We start from the raw sequence: 18,183 nt of genomic DNA, 5'->3' as shown, positions 1-18,183 counted from the left end.
CATATACATATCATTATGTGACACTTACTAATAATTTTTAAAATTTTAATTTATATTCTAATTATTACTATTAAATTATTCAAATTCAAACTCACTACAATATATTCAAACTCCCACAATATATTTTATTTCAATCCTTTATCTTCTCCTGCAAAATCAGAATTTATTTAAATGCCCAATTATTTTATAATTTAATTTTAAGCTGCAAAGTTTGTGTTTATCATGCATTTAATAAATCCTCTCTAAAACTTGTGCCTTGTTTCCTTCAATGCATTTTTAATTCAATCTTTTTTCTCAAAAGAGAGAGATTTTGATTTAGTTATGTTACGCCACTTCTCTCACACAAACACCATGACTTTGAAAACAATGACAATAATGATTTGAGACAATAAGAAGAAAAGAGTCATTTCATATATTGTCCTCGGCGTAGTTAACAAAGAGAAACGTTCTTTCTTAATAGAAATCCATCCATGTTGTGTTCTGCCAAAACTAATTTGGCTTATAGTGTGTAGGATGTGTTTTTACTGGATATCACCTTATCAATAAGATTCTTAGACTAATTTGGCTTATAGTTTGTAGGATGTTTTTTCACTAGATATCACCTTATCAATAAGATTCTCTTCTCTTCTCTATCCATGTTGTGTTCTGCCAAAACTAATTTGGCTTATAGTGTGTAGGATGTGTTTTTACTGGATATCACCTTATCAATAAGATTTTTAGAGTAATTTGGCTTATAGTTTGTAGGATGTGTTTTTACTAGATATCACCTTATCAATAAGATTCTCTTCTCTTCTCTGCCCAATTTATAAATTTGGGCCATTTTTGAGGTGCCTCATTAAATCTTTTTTAATGTGGACTTTTGGAGAAAAATACTCTTTTGGTTTTTGGCTTTTCTTTGCAAGTGGAAAGAAGATATGACCTTGGTATTTGTCTCTTCTTTTGTTTTTGGACCAACGCATGCTTGGAATTCAAGGATATCCCTTTCTTTTGTTTGACATCATGTCATTTCAGGGCCTACATATGATAGGACCTTACACATAAGTTTAATCTAAAATAGATTTTGAATTTTTGATTTTTTATACATTTTAATTTTACATGAATGATATTGGTATGTTTGAAATCTCTTTTTTATCATTTTCATTGGTCAACACATGTACCATACTCTTACACATTAACATATACATTTTACTAAAAGTAATTGAATAATGTTAGGGTTTATTAAGATTAGACTATAATTGTAAATTATTACTTTTTACGATTTTATTTAGTATAATTAGAAGTTGATTATGTAATTTTTTTTATTAAGTAGTGATTTTTAAAAGGGATATATCGAGAATATTTTATTTTATCAACTTGAAATAAATTTGGTAAACAAAAAGAAGGCAATGTTTATGATTTTGAAAATTCAAAATAGACCAATGTAAAATGTCATATGGTTGGGGCCATACATATAAATGGAGTGGGGGAACTAAGAGTGAGTAAGATCCACATTTGACTTCTATGGGAAAAAAGGGGCTCTATAATCTATTGACATTTATTTTCAATAGTGTATTGTGGCTCCATTGCTAATTTTTCAACTTTCCAAATATCAACCCTTCATTTTGTCATGGAATGACAACTTCTTTTTAATTTTCTTATGACTTGATTAAGAATTGCTCCAAATCTTGTATTATCTTGCAATCCTCAAGATTATCCACATTTGAATACTTGGTAAAAGCTTTTAGTAACCTAATTGTAGGAAGTATACTCATAAAAGTAGTTCAGCTTCTAAAATATAATTAGTTTTTAAGTTTGGTTTCATTATGCAATATATGTTTTACCACCTAGGGTTTCAAAATTTTTATTTATTTTTGATGGAAACAACCGGATTACATAGATATCAGCATCTCTGCCTTTACAAGCTAATTACAACATTATGAGGTAGCATATATCTAAACCAGAAGCCGTCCTTCAGCTAAGCCACCACGTGCAAGGGGATCCAGTCTGTCAAAGTCACCCAGGGGTCGAACCTGGCCCAAACGCGTCTCCGGGGGTTTGAACCTTGGTGGATGGCAATTTCAACTGTACCATCATCCTCACCAATTGTGCCCAACCAATTGAGCTACAACTCAAAATTTGACCAAAAGCTATCCACTATTGTTGTAGACCTATCCTAGTGTTCTATTCCTTTATTGATTGGTTAGCCTTGTTTCATGTTTTAAATTTCACCCTTATGTCTTTCTCATTATATATACTACACTACGTAGATGAAAATAATTGTTTTTTATGAATACAATGGTAGGTCTTTTAATTATTAATTTTTCAATTTATACTTACATAATACTCAATTATTCAATTGTGTTATGTTAAATAAGATTAATGTTGAAATTGTATAAATTTAGAAAGAAAAAAATTACTTTTTATGTTCTTTGATTTAAAATTGTTTTTCATGTTATTGTAAAATTTGTATTCATAGTATACAAAATTAATGTAACTTTTATATTATAATAAATTTTAACTAATATGCAAATATTAAATATAATTAAAAAGAAAAATATGCATTACATAAACAAAAAAATTAGAATAAAAATGAGATGAAAATAAAATTAAAAATTTCAAAACAAAATAAGTAAAATATTTAAATAATTACAACTAATAGATTTATAATATAACATTTCTCAAATGATGGGGATCAAACACAACTATTGATTGAAATGTAGAATGAAATTTTTACCATCTATTATTTTAAAACAACCACCAAATTATTATTGCGTTGGACATAGTTTGAATAATTTTGAATTATATTATGTCAAGATATTCTTAGCAAAATCTCTAGTTACACTTCATTATTTATCATCACAGTGAACAATAAGAAAAATTGTCACATAGTGTGTACTTGTCATTATAATTATAGTTAATAGAATGAAAATATATATATATATATATATATTCAAAATGCATATGTATATGCAGTATTGAATTTATGGAGTTATACGTCAACTATTTCTCAATTTTTATAACTTCTATAAAATATTTGAAATAATAATAAAGGATAACAAATTATTTATCAAAATTTTTAATTTTGGAATAATAAAACATTAGATGGAATCTAACTAAGTGATACTATTTAGAATGATAAAAGAAAAATGTCATCTTCAACCACATCAACTTTGTGGGGGTAATTATTGTCGTGCACTAAGTTTGACATGGATTCATACATTTTAAAAGGGTGAAAATGGGTGTCATAACATATAATTGAACATGTTGGGCAAAATGAAATACAACGAAGAAAGTTATATAAAGGTATAGTAATCTAGTGTTGATCAAAATCTTATATTTTAAATTTTTTATTATTATACACTTTTAAATAGATAATATTCAATATTTTCATTAAAATTAAATATTTAAATTATTGTCATATTGTATTATTGAGTCGTAGAGAAGGATAATTTATTGACTTTTTTTAATAAATTACATTTGAAATCTACTTTATATATTAATGTTATTTTTTTACAATTTGCACATATTGATGGTGAAATTCTAATTGAACAAAAAATGGAGAATTGAAAAAAAATCATCGAAAAAAGACTTAGAATCAAGTCGAATACTATTATCGGAGAGAGTTGCATTGCGCAGGCTGCTTCCTTCTACAAAATTTGAGTCCTCAAAATAATTTTGACAGTCAAAGCCATGGTAATTGCAGTTTGCAGAGAGTTGAACAGCACAAAGACATTTACCTGCTTTGGTTAAACCCTCTCTCTGGGTGAAATATAGCAGGTCCAAAGAAACCCCAAAAAATGTCATTTTTGGTGGCCCCAAATTTCGTATGCAGAAAGGGTTAGGGTTTTTCCAATGTTTCTTTTGCGATATTTTACGGCAAGCAAATATTTATAGTAAGGAAATATTTACTGTAAAATAGCATATAATTATGATTTGCACCTGAAGTTGAAAGTGTAGACAATCACTGGGGAGTTTGATTTGATGTTGTGAGGGCTCACTGTTGCAGAGTGCAGAGAGTCATTACTTGAGTCCGGTGTTGAAAGTAGAGAATAGTGATATTTGCAAGCATTAACACTTTGCTGGATCTGCTGAACAGAGGAGACTGCAACTTAATGTTGGGATTGCGAAAGTGAAGGATTGCAAATCAATATCAGATTGTGAAAACTCAGTGAAAGGAATATAGAGGATTGTTTATTAATATCTGACTGTGGGTGATTGGTTTTGTCAAGGTGGTGACCTCTGGCAACACCAATACTGATGGCAGGGGACAGTGTGGCTCTCCTATGCAACTTCTTGATCCGGGTGTATCCCTTTCTACATCCAGCATTAAAGACTTTAAGATGTTTGAGGTGAGTAATGGCAAGACTACTGAGCAAGTACCAAGTAATACTTTTTCGACGGCGGCTAAATTTGCTCCAGGTATTGGCATTAGTAACCCAGTCTCTCATAATAGTGATCGACCTAAATCTTTTTCTGAGGCTGGGGGTTGATCATTAGTCATTAACGATAGAGCTAGGTTTGAATTTGCAAGCGCAGATAACAATGATGTCTTAGAATCCGATAAGACTCCTTTAGCTTCTCTATCTCCTTTTGCCATTGTTCCTAATCCTGAAATGTTGGAAGAAATTGTTAAGGAAAAAGATAGATTAAGAGATATTGCAATTTTTTTCTCAGCTGTTGAAATTGATAAATGTCCACCAAGGAAATTTATGGATGACTGGTTCCATCATTACTAGAATAAAAAACTTGGGTTTCATATTTCATTCTGTAAGCAAATACAAAAGGGTTTATATGTGATTTTCTTTGTGAATCATGATGCTCAAATAGAGGTTCTTAAAAAACAATATTGGAATGTGGGTTCAACATCATTTCGAGCGATTGCTTGGTTGCTAGAGGCCGTCCATGAGGAGGTTCTCGCACTTTCAGCTCCAAGATGGATATTGGTAAAAAACATTCCTTCTTTTTTGTGGCATTTTTTGCCGCAATTGCTTGAGCCTATTGGTAAAATTATTCGAATGGATGAAACTGTGAGACTCATCCCGCATATGGATGCTAGAATTATTATCTCTCTCTTGCCTGGTAAGGACCTTCCTTTTGATATTTCAATTAACATCCTTAATGATGCTTTTATTTGTCCTATAGAGGTTTTGGGGGGGTTGAATGCATGTTTTCTCTGCCGCAAAGAAGGCCACCTCCGTAAGGATTGTCCTATCATTAGGAGAAAACCTAATCCCTCCAATGATTCAACTAAAAATGTGGTTAATCCTCCTGTCACCAGTAATCCTCCCCTTAAGAATGCTCTTTGTCGATCAAGCCCTGCTTCTTTTTCATCCCCATCGCCTCACACCGAAACCCCTAACCCCACTATTGTTTCGACTAATGTTGGTCCTAACATTGTTCAGTCTGAGATTGTTTCATCTAAAATTGTTCCTAACCCTCTTTCTGCTATTACTGTTCAGCTTGAGAATGTTTTGTGTGATACCACTCCTACATTTGGAGGTCTTCAAATGCTCCCTAGTCTTGATTTAGCTATTGATCTTAATACAGATGATGGATTTACTGTTGTTCAAGATAAGAAAAAAAGAAGAAGAGGAAATAGTTCCTCCATGCCTAAAATTTTTTGCCCCAACAACAGTAATAATCATCATGTTAAATTGTTAACTAGTCCTGCTTTGACTAATGCGAATACTGTCAATCAGATTGTTGATATCAATTGTAAGCCCCAAGCTAGTGAGTCCTCTCAAAAATTCCCCCAAAAAATCTTCCAAGAGATTGGGGAGGATTATGAATTTGAAATTATTCCAGCTTCCCCTATTCCCCTGAAGTCTAATCATGGGTAGTGCATGGATGTGGATTCTCTAGCAAATATTGAAGATGATGTTAGTACCTACTCTCCTATTGCCAGGTGAAGAGGAAGACCACCTAGCTCAAAAAATAAGCCATCTGTGACTAAACCAGGGGATTCCTCAAATAATTTTTTGGTCCTAGCTAATCAAGAGGGTATTGTGTGCTCCACTTCTAACATATTGTCTCAATGAATTGCCTATCTTGGAATGTGAGGGGTTTAGAGGCCCCTGACAGAAAGTTTGTTATCAAGAAATTGTTAAACTCTCTGCATTCTATAGACTTCTTTATGATGCAGGAAGTTAAATCTGTGGGATTCACTTTGGATTCCAATCTCAATTTTATTTGGAAAGATGCTATTAATTTTTGCACTAACCATGAGAGAGGTAGAGGGGGAATTTCCCTGCTTATTAGTAATAAATGGGAAAAACATATTACTAATAATGGTTGTTCTCCTTGTCAGAGAGCGGTGTGGGTTACTTTGCAATATGATGACAAAACCTTCGGGGTCTGTGCTATTTATGCTTCAAATGACCCTAAGGAAAGAATTGAGCTCTAGAAATGGCTTATAGACCTCCCAGATATGCCTTGGCTTTTCGGTGGAGATTTCAACATGATTGAATCTCAGGATGACAAGTTGGGGGGCATTCCCTTTCATTGGAAGGATAATGAAAAATTATATTGGAATAGATTTTTAAATTCTAACTATCTTTTTGATCCTATTGCTGGTAACTTGAAAACCAACCCTGGATTATGGCACACTTGGTGCAACTTTCAACAGGGAAATGCTAGGATTTATTCCAGGCTTGACAGGTTTTATGCCAATAAGTATTTTTTCTCTTTTCCTCCAGACATCTCTAGAAATATTGTTCGAGTTATTGCCACCACTTTGTCTGATCATCACCCTATTTTTTCTAAGGTTAACTTTAATAGTAGTTCGCTTCAACACAAGTCTAGAAGTAGTAAATTCATCTTAAACACTAGTCTCCTCATGGATGAGGATGTTCTTGCTGCTGTGCAGATTATTAGAGGTATCAATAAAATTAACCTTCAACACCTTTCCCATCTTGATAGATGGAAAACTAACCTTTCTTCATAGAGAATTTTTCTTCAAACCATTGGTTAAAAAAAGGCTAAGGATTATAGGTTTGTTGAAAAACAATTATCTTCTGAATTGCAAATAGCTGAGAACAACATCCAAAGGGATTCCTCCAATTTGGATCTTCTCTCCCATGTTATGGCTGCCAAATATGCTCTTAGGAAGCATCAACAAGTTAGGATTCTTGGAGCCAGGATCAGATCTAGAGCCCACTAGCTCCAACATGGGGACAAGGGTTCAAAATTTTTCTTCAATCTTCTTAAACATAAACATATTAAAGAGTTCATTGATAGACTCTCGATTGATAATCAAGACATTTCAGACCCTGAGATTATTATTTAGGATTTTGCTGATTATTACAAGACTCTTTTTACTTTAGAGGACTCCTCTGAGGCTGAGTCTTCAAGAAATAAATGCAAAATGCTTATTCCTAAAAAGTTGGACTCGGAGGATATTGTTGTGCTTGCTAAAGATATCTCTATTGAGGAGATTGAGGGAGCTATCAAGGCTCTCAATAATGATAAGGCCCTAGGCCCTGATGGTTTTCGTGTTGAGTTTTATAAATCCAATATCAGTTGGATCTGTAAGGATCTCCATGACTTATACTCTGAAGCTTTGTCTATTGGCTCCTTGGGATAGGATGTTAATAGAGGGATCATTAAGCTCCTCCCCAAGGATGGAGATAAGACCCTCATTAGGAATTGGAGGCCGATTACCCTTCTTAATGTGTCATATAAGATTTTAGCTAAAATTATGGCTCTTAGGTTAGTCAATATTCTTCCTAAATTTGTTAACTCTACCCAAACTGGTTTCATCAAGGGTAAATATATTCTCGAGAATCTCATAACTAGTTGGGAAGCCATGGAGTGGTCTAAATGCTCACACCAAAACTCAGCCATGCTTCTTTTGGATTTTGAAAAGGCTTATGATAGGGTTGAATGGAGTTTTATTCTTATGATGTTAGAGGCCTTCGATTTCCCTCCCTCCTTTTGTAATACTGTGCAGGTGCTTCTTAGTGATGCTTGTACTCAAGTTGAAGTTAACAGTGTTCTTTCTGCTCCTTTTTCTCTAGGGAGATCCATTAGACAAGGGTGACCTCTAGCACCATCTCTTTTTGTGATTGCTTTGAAGGCTCTCTTCTATATTCTTAGAGATAATTCTTTATCTCCTAATGTCAGAGGTATCTATTTGCCTAATGATGAAGAGCTCATCAATTGCCAGTTTGCAGATGATAGCGCGTTGTTCTTTGAGCTTTCAAAAAGCAATTTTAAGGCTTTACAATATAAAATTAGTTTCTTTTGTTCCATATCTGGGGCTAAAATATCTCAAGCCAAATCAGTTTGTTTGGGGTGGGATGTGCAGCCCCTGGATTGGTTTCCTCAATACAATTTTCTTTGGGGAGGCCCCAATAAGATCACTAGATATCTTGGTATCCCTTTCTCAGTGGATCCTACCCTCAAGGACATGTGGTAATGGGGTAAAGAGAAGATTGATAAGAAACTTAACAAATGGTATAATAGGGCATTATCTCTGGCAGGTAGAATTCAAGTTTTCTAGAAGATGTCCTCCTACACCATATACTATTCCTCTGCATGGTTTTCTAAAAATTATCAGATTGCTGAAATTTAGAAGTCCATCAGACAATTTCTTTGGTTTGATGGAAAGGGTAATAATAAAATTCATTATGTTAGGTGGGCTTGGTGCCACATTGACAAGGCCCTTGGGGGTCTTGGGCTAAAGGACTTAAGAATTCAAGGTATTACCCTATCTTCCAAATGGATTTTTCAATCCATGGAGGGTGACTATCCTTGGAAAGTGTTAGTTAGAAATAACATTGAAAGGGGTGTGCCTAAGAAAGCCAAATCTTGGACTAATCTCCCCTTTTGCGACCTCATTATTGGTAACTTTCTTGTCATGGTCTAAGGTTCCATAGTTTTTAGATCTATTTGGAAGGCTTGGGACCATGTTAAAAAATTTATCACTAACAAGGATTTTCATTGTAATGATCAACTCCATGGTGAAAGATCAATTTGGTGGAATCTTCACCTAAATGGTAAACCTTTTGCCCTTACCCAAGGGTGTTCTGCCAAATTGTGGGCTAAGAAAGGTATTAAACAGTTCATAGATCTCTTTGAGCATAACCAAATCACTCCTTGGGATGAGCTTAAAGATAAATATGATATCCTTGATTCCCATAAAAGAACTGATAACATGATTGTGCAAGTTGTTAATGGTCTTCCCACTATATGCCATGTTGATTCTCAAAGGCACCTAAAGTGTAAATGGCCTGGTGGAGTGGTCACGAATCTGCTTAAGGCCAAGAATATATATAGAATCCTAGATTGTAATACTAATATTATTGATCATGTCAATGTTGTTTGGTACTCTTCTTATGATGCTGATGTTTGGAAAAAATACTTTGATATCTTGTGGAAGAATTTTGTTGAGCCTAAAATTAGATGCTTCAGATGGTTAGTCATGTTGGACAAGCTACCTATTAAGAGAGATTTATCTAATTCTGATTTTTGTAATTTATGCAGAGTTCCTGAAACTGGTAGAAATATTCTTTTAGATTGTACTTTTGCTAAAGAAATATGGAGAATGCTTGGCATTGTTTATCCTACTGATGTTAATATTCTTGATATTATCACTGGTCATATTAATGGTCTTCCTAAAGATACCAATTTATTTTGGAATATATTGTCATCTAACATTCTCTGGCAGATCTAGAAATGCAGGAACAAGGAAAGATACCAAGGTAAGCCAAGGGACCTTACTGAATTTTTTCGAAAGCTCACTTATTTTAAAAGTTCTTTGCAGGTGCAAGCTACTATGGTGATTGAGCGAGACAAGATGAGACGATTCCTTCATGATGGGCATGTTGCTTTTAAGCATGGATACCAATGGCGTAGAACCTTGGATGATCTGCAAGCTTTTGAGCAAGCTTGCATTGGGCTGAATAGAGAAATCCGTAAGAAAGTGAATGCTAGAAAGGATGATTTATTCAGGCTGATGTAGATTCAAGAATGTAAAAGCATCATTTGGATGGAGGGTCCCTTAGGTTGGACTACCTGGGTGGTCAATTACTATGATGTTCTTAGTTAGCTAGTCTTTCTCCTCTTTTTGTTATGTTGTACAGCTGAATCCGTTCTTCCTTAGTGAGGCTTGGCCTCCTTGTTGATTTTTGTGGTGTTACTTTGGTTGCTCATTTTGTTCTGAAACTCTTATATCTAATAGAAAAAAAAAATTACACATATTGAAATAGATTATAATGAATAGACTCATTTTTAATATTTTACATTTGAAATCTAATTTATATATTAATGTTGTTTTATTATAATCAATATATAACAAAAATCTTGATGAAAACACAAAACAATTTAATCAATAGATAATTTATATGGTATATTAAATATATAATTAATTAATTAAACTTTAAAATTTTCTTTTATTAAAAAATAATAATATGTGATTGGTTAAAACTAATGAGTTTACAAGAAAGTGAATACAATAGTATTTAATTTAATTAAAATATATTCAAACTAGCCACAATATATTTTATTTTAATCCTTTATCCTCTCCTGCAAAACCAAAATTTATTTGGAAAACCAAAATTTATATGAAAAGCCCAATTATTTTGTAACTTTATTTTAAGCTGCAAAGTTTTTGTTTTTTCATGTATTTAATAAATCCTCTCTACGGCTTGTGCTTTGTTTCCTTCAATGCATTTTTAATTCAATTTATTTTCTCAAAAGAGAAAGATTTTGATTTAGTTATGTGACACCACTTGCTCTCCATGTTGCATTCTGCCAAAACTAATTTGGCTCATAGTTTGTAGGATGTGCTTTTACTAGATATCACCTTATCAATTAGATTCTCTTCTCTCCCCAATTTATACCAATTTATAAATTTGGGCCAATTTTGAGGTGCACATTAAATCTTGTTGTCTAGATAATTTTATGAGAGATGGGAAAAGTTAATTGAGCTAATTAATAGAGAGATGGAGAGAAAAAATAGTAATAATTTTTTTTTTCACTATTTCACTATTTTCTCTCTCCATTTACTCCAACTTCTAGAGAGGAGTTAAGAGTTTGAGTTTGAGTTCCATTCTCTCCTCAACAATTTTCTCTCTCCCCATGCTATCTCTCTCTACGTACTCAAACTTTTAGAGAGAAGTATAGGTTTGGGTTTGCCTTCTCCCACACCATCCCTCTCTCTCCACGTACTAAAATACTCTCTCTACGTACTCTAACCTTTTAACCTAATCCTAACCCAAACTTCCCAACCCAAAATCTACCTATTAAACAACCACTTATTTGGAAAGAGAAGCAATAAAAGAAATGGAGAGAGAGCATTAAAACCCAACCAAAGCATGTAACTCCATTGCATCTCTTAGCAAGTCGTGTCATTCTAGAGAACCAAACAAGGCATGAGAACTATTTGGAAAGTGGACTTCAATTTACCTACAAGAATCCCGAAGATTAGGAACTGAAACTTATTGTTTCACATGAAATCCCAAGAAGTGGCATCTACATCTACATAATGGTGGGACATTCCACATGAAGAAAGTTGTGCTAAGCTCTAGTGGAAATGATTGGTGAAGTTGTTCAAATGTCATGACTTCAATTTACTTCCATAATGTAATTGACTTGAGCCATGAAATTCCAATGGAAACATAGTCAAGGCACATGTACTATTTCTCTTGTGTGACCTACGGCCTAAAGGAAAATCATCAATATCCTCTACAGAAGTCATACTCCAAATGTTTGACACAATGCATTAATGCATTGTAAATTATGTAAGCATCTACCAAGGCAAAATTTTGGGCCAGACACGTGTTGGTATTTGTGATATGGTAGCTATGGCATGATTTATTAATACCACTCCAACAATTTTCGAGCTAGAAAAATAATCATTCTGGCAACATTCGAGCAAATTTTCTAATGTTTTTGATGAAGATGTACTTTATAATCACTTCAATGAATAATGTCAAGATTGTAAGAAAACTTTCAAAGGAGCTCACATCGGCTACCAAGGCAGTAAAACATTTTTGAAGCTGGTCTATTGTTGAATATTATCAGGAGGAATTAACTCCTTTGTGTCAAGAATTTAGAGAGATTTAGGAAGAGTGTGGGTTTTAGGCAATTCACATTACTTTTGAAATATTTAGAAGAACCATTGGAGAGTCAATGCTCTTAAAAGGAGAATGTGAAATAATCTACATCTTCTTAGCCTACAATAGTTTAATGAAAATATTGAAGTGCATAGAAACTGCTTGACAAAATGTCGAATCTGAGTGTACCCACATTCATCTAGTAGAGCTGCTCAATTGTTTGATGAAATGCCTTTGTTGCATATGAGATGTGTGCATTGTTTAGAAGAAGTAAATGGACCAAAATGATATTGATAAGGGATTAAAAATGTCTTGTGAATGCTCTAGATAAATGTTGGATCCTTCAAGTGAAACAGAGATTTTGATAAAGTTTCACAATTGCTTAAAGAAAATGGAACACAGTTTGATACAAAGCAAAAGGGAATATTGACTTCACATTTGACATAGCACCAACATAGAGATTTGGTAAGCGATACTATGAAGTACAAGTTCCAAGGTAAAGAGCCTTCTGTGATATTAAAAAGCATGCTTCCTAAAATATTAGATACAAACATGGGACATATGGAAGTTGTAGACTTCTAGAAAATGATGAGCAGAGAAGATAAATCACCCTTGACACATCGAACATTGGAAAGTGGTCTAGCCCATGCAGGAGGACACCCACTTGTAGTTTAATGTGTGGAATTGGTTTTCGAATGTATCAAGGCATATGATCAAAATTCCAGGGACATCAAGACCTTAGGAGGTAATGTCATGGTGAGGCTAGATCCAGTATCTATCTCCATCACATTCAAATTGCCAGTAAGAGAGGAATTCATAGAAATCTCTAAAGGTGTGCAAGGGTACTTTCATCAAAATAAGAAAACATGTCTAAATGCCATTGCTAGGAGTTGGCTGGATCAACCTAGACAAGGACAGTCATAATTGCCTAGAGTGTTATGCAGGAATATCTTTAATGGAGACATTTTTGGTATGATAATTCTTCTCAATAGAGTGGTGGGGAATTAGACAACTGAAGATTTTTAGGATTGGATGTTTTTCTACATTAATACCATCACCATTGGAAAACAATTTATAGATTGGGGAGAAATGATTAGCTATGTCCTTCATCACCAGTTAACATGATTCAATGCGAGTTAAGGGTTTTACATGTCCTTGTACCTAATGTACAAAATTGCTAGTATGAAGTCATGGCCCAATTTTAATCCTTATGGGGAGTATAGCTTAACTATGAAAATTTATAATTATAACCCCCAATTGTAATTAAAATAGAGCAATGCACACTTCTGTAGGGTGAATGATGCTTTTTCTATGCTCACAGCCAGGGAGCTATAGGGAGATATAGGACTCCAAATTTCTCCTGAAGCAACCAATCTCATCAGTACTTATGGTAGCTTCTTCATATAGTACCACCAATTCACTTACATTCGCATCAAAGGTTTTCAATATTGTCCTCTCATGTTGCCTCGCTTCGTAGATGATAGGTTGGTACTTTCAAAAGTTTGCAGGGAAATTAGCCAAGTAAACAAAAAGTGTAGGAACAAAAGGTCAATTCCTTTCCCAATCAACATTAGACACTACAGTTGTCTTTCCTCTTTGGATGCTCAAAATATTGAGAGATCCATGGTGAACATAACTTTACACTCTTTGTATGGTCGATTCCCATTTGATAGCAGCGGGTATGTAAAAAATAACTTGGTACTTAGACCCAGCTATCTCCATTTCCCTACAATGGAAGATTATTGGGCAGATAGTGAAAATGACTTTGAAGTGAGGAAAAGGGACTGGATGAGATTTATAGTACAAAAAATTATTGATTACAAAATGGGATGGGATGTGACAGGCATAACAGAGGATGGGTTAGACTTGATTGATCCTTTCTTTTTAGAGTAGATACAATTATTAGAATTGTCATATATTAATTGGTCTCTACTAGAATTGAAAGACCTCAAGGAAAAGAATTTCTTTGTGATTCAATGAACAGAAAACTGGTTAAAGAATAAGGTCAAAGAAGTCACCACTACTAAATCAACAAGAAGCAGTGCAAAGAATAATAATAATTCTTAGGAAGGTACATCAATTTCAACCATTCTGTCTTCTATCCCTACTTCCTTGGGCTCTTTACATAGCACACAAGGGGGAGGTGATGGTGAAGATCTAGATAAAGGAGTTGATCTAGTTTTAGCATGTGAACTCAATGTAGTCACCAAGAAGAAAATATCAAAACCCAAGGAGAAGACTTTAAAACCAATTCAATAGATGATAGATGAATCTCCTAAAATGAAGACTTTACTATCATTTGTAGATAAGATGATTCAATCCATAGCATCTCCTAAATGCTCATTATCTCCTGAAAGTACAAAAGCATCTGAAGAGGAGCTAGTTGTAGAAAATGTACATAACTTGGATTTATCATCTACAGTCCTATAGGTTCCTTCAGTAATCAACCCATCTACTAGTATTTCAACTTCTTGGTTACAACAAAGTTTAGAGAAAAATAAGAAAAGGTTGATTCAATTTGAAGCACCAAATTTGGATGTCATAGCCAATTTAATGTATAAAGCTACAAAGAAAAAGAAGACTAGAATGGGTTCCAGACTGGCAATGAATCCTACCTTAGGAAACTTATTTGTTGAAATTGCACAACTAGTCACAAAGAACGACATAAATGAGGCAAATGAATCTAATTTCAGCATCACTAAAGTGGATCTAGGATGGAGTACTTGTGAGGGAAGAGAATACAATTTCCAAGTGTCAACTACAATCCTAATGGAACAATCAAGGAGAGATAAAGAAACTAAGAATCAACTCAAGTGTCAAGTTCAAGAACTTTCTTCATGCATTTGATTGATGGTTGATGATTTCTTTCCAGATCCTAGCTCATGTACAAAAATCACAGGAGATCCCAAGAAGATGTTTGATGAAGAAACCATTCAAGACATAGGAGAATGTCAAACTTATGGCAAGATGGTGAAAGCATGGGTAAAAAGCATGAAAGAATGAACATCAAGCTTATTTTGGGAGGTTAAAGTTGCATTTGCCAAAGTGGATCATATACAAAAAAACATTGAAAAGGAGTTAACAATGCTCAAGGAACAACAAAAATTCTGGAGACAAATTGATGCTAATTTAGTAGAGATTAAAGGAATGGACAATGATATAGTCAAATCACTGAAGTTACTCACTAGTGGAGAAGAAGAGAAAATTGACATATGGCTGGAAAACATCAAATGGAAGAATGATAGCATGAATCAAAAATTAGGTGAAGGAGAGAAATTCTTAAACTCATGCAAGTTACTAAAAAAGAAGGCCTTGGGGATATATTGATAATCATAGAAGTTATTCCTATTAGTGAACACACTAAAAATCTAGACATATCTTCCATTTTGGAATGCATAGAGGAAAAATCAGCACTGAACTTGATAGTAAAAAAAGTTTAGATGCTAGTTTTATGACAAGATTGAGTAGTCTCTCAGTGACATTGGACTCCTATACTCAAAACTTTCCAGGCTACATCATAGAGTTGGATGAAGTTAGAAAGAGACATGAGCTATGCAAGCTGAAGATGTAGAGTTTAATCATCATTAAAAAGAAAAATTTGGCTCAGGTCATCAAATCATTTAGAGCATACAAGGAAAACTTGACTCAGCTAATCATAGCACCTATAGATCAAAGAGCAAGCTCAAGAAATATCAGTGATTGTAGTTAAAAGTTAGAAGTACATATGTCTAAAGTTGTCTTAGGTTTTTATTTATATGTTTTGTAAAAGGGTAAACTTTAGAATTAACTATGTTTTTGGTCAATGTTTTAACCTTTTCTAACTATAGTTAAGCATTGAAAGTTAGAGTTGGTTACAAACTCTTTGGAGTAGCCCAAACTCTAACTTTTTGAGTAGTTACGAACCTAAAAGGTTAGTTATTCTAGAATAGCTATAAATTCCTAAAAATCAATGTAATAATGGACTTTTGGACTTGGAGATAGGGAACACTTATGTTCTGATAACAAAGAAAATTTTGGAAAGTGTGTACAATTATTGTTCTTGTAATCAATTATTTCTTACATTCTTCGTGCTAAGAAATAAAAGAAAGTACATTTGGTGTTCTCTTTCTAATGAATCTGAATTGTTGAAGTATTGATTCATCATATGAGTATTTTCATGGTATGGTGTGAGTATTTGTGAATCGCTAAATTAGCATTGTGTCAGTGATAGGTCTCAAGTGTAGTTCTTGATTGATTTCATTAGTAGTTTATATTGTTTTTATGGAAACATTGAAGTCATGTGGTGCATTCTCTATCAATGGTTTCCTTTTTATTTTCTAAGTTCTATTCATCTTTATTGAAAAATTAAAAATTTTATCTTACGAGGGAGCTGCCCCTCTAAATGCAGAGGAAGGTTGTATATCAAGGGCCTAGCCAACTGTTGTGAATAGTTTGCCACATACACTCCATTGAGACATTTCTAAAGTGACAAATTTGTTCACCAATAGATTTTTGGTGACTCTACTAGGGAGACTGAATGAGGAAATATTGATAGTCACTTGTAATGAAGCACAATGGTGCTACCACATGAGAATGTTTTTCCTATTCTCCATCCAAATCTTGGCTTCCAAAACACCTAGGAGGATATTATTTCAAACTTGAACACCCCAGCTTGGAGGTGTAGACAAAGTGCACATCAATATCATCAAGTAAATCAAGTTCTTGAAGAAGAAGAAGAGTTTGGGGAAATCTTACGAAGAGCTCCTATTGGTCAGGACATTGTAGTCATTGAAAGAATAGTAGTTATCCCAAGGAGAAACAGGTAGAATCTTGGTCGTATCCAAGGGCAAATAAATAATAACCAATAAGTTGGCTAACAAACCATATACCGGAGTAGACAAACAAAGGGTCTGCTAGACAAGGATTTTGAAGCCCTTCAGAAGTTAAATTTCAAGCCAGTTACTCCTAAGAAGAAGAAGAAGGTTAAGTCTATTAGTAGGTCATCTTCACCATCCAAGGCTATTGTTTCTCCTATAGCCTTTCAAGCTTTGATCCTACCAGGTACCCTTGTACCTCTAGCTATAAATTTGTAGCCTTTGAACATCATTCTCCCAACTATGGCACAACAAGCACCACAATCACTGGTCCCATGGGGAGCTACTATTGGTCCATTAGTTTTAGGGAACCAATTACATGACATGCCTATTGGCTCCTAAAAAATTCTTCCTAAGTTTTTTGGGGATGGGAAAGTTACCACTGATCAACACATCAGTGCATATTTTACGGCAAGTAGGGTTGTTGCAATTCAACATGAAGATGTTTCTGTTCATCTTTTTGTTGAAACACTCACAAAAGTTGTTGTTGAATGGTTTGGTTAGCTACCAGCTAGATCAGTGACATTATGGGAAACCTTGATTCAAGCTTTCAAGAGGAGATTTAAAATGGATAAAGATGAACATTTGCTCCTTTCCTAGTTGACTCAAATGAAGAAGCAAATTCATGAGCCCATGTGAGAATTCATTGCTCATTTTAATTAGATGGTAAATTGAATTCCTATAAAAAAAAGACCGATTGAAGAAAATCAAATTAATTTCTTCATCAGTTCTCAACCTTTTGATGTAAGCTTTCAAATATGAATGGTGAGACCTCTTGATTTGGTAGCTACACAAACTTTGGCTATCGAGGTGGAGGATAACTTGCTTAGTTCAAAATGGAGTCATGATCTACAAAAGGGAAAAGGTCAGCAAGCTCCTATCACTACCACTAACCCTTTATATCAAAAATTGGCTAATGATGTGTTACAAATCAAAAAGTAGTTGTCCCACAATCCTCTACCTTTGTATCAAGATATTCCAAGGAATTGTATGCCATATCAACAAAATAGACAAACTAAATGGCTACCCAAGCCAACACCAAGATTAGCCATCAAAAATCTTGCATCATCTAGTAAACAGACTGCTATGTGTGATTTTCACCTAATGACAAATCATGATGGTGCAAGCTATCCTGAGATGGCCAGATTCATGCAAATGCATTTGACAGCCGAGAAAATAGAAGAATAGGTGGATCTTGAAGATGTAATAGAACCTACTATTAGGACCTCTTCCATAAAATTTCTAGAATATGAATCTTATGATGAGAAAGCTAAAGATATTAACAATCATTCTTG

Source organism: Cupressus sempervirens, chromosome 1, assembly GCF_028749045.1.
Source record: "Cupressus sempervirens isolate cs-2001-9-10 chromosome 1, ASM2874904v1, whole genome shotgun sequence".
NCBI classification, from domain to species: Eukaryota; Viridiplantae; Streptophyta; class Pinopsida; order Cupressales; family Cupressaceae; genus Cupressus; species Cupressus sempervirens.
The sequence above is the reverse complement of the archived record's forward strand: the minus strand, read 5'-3'. Positions refer to the sequence as shown.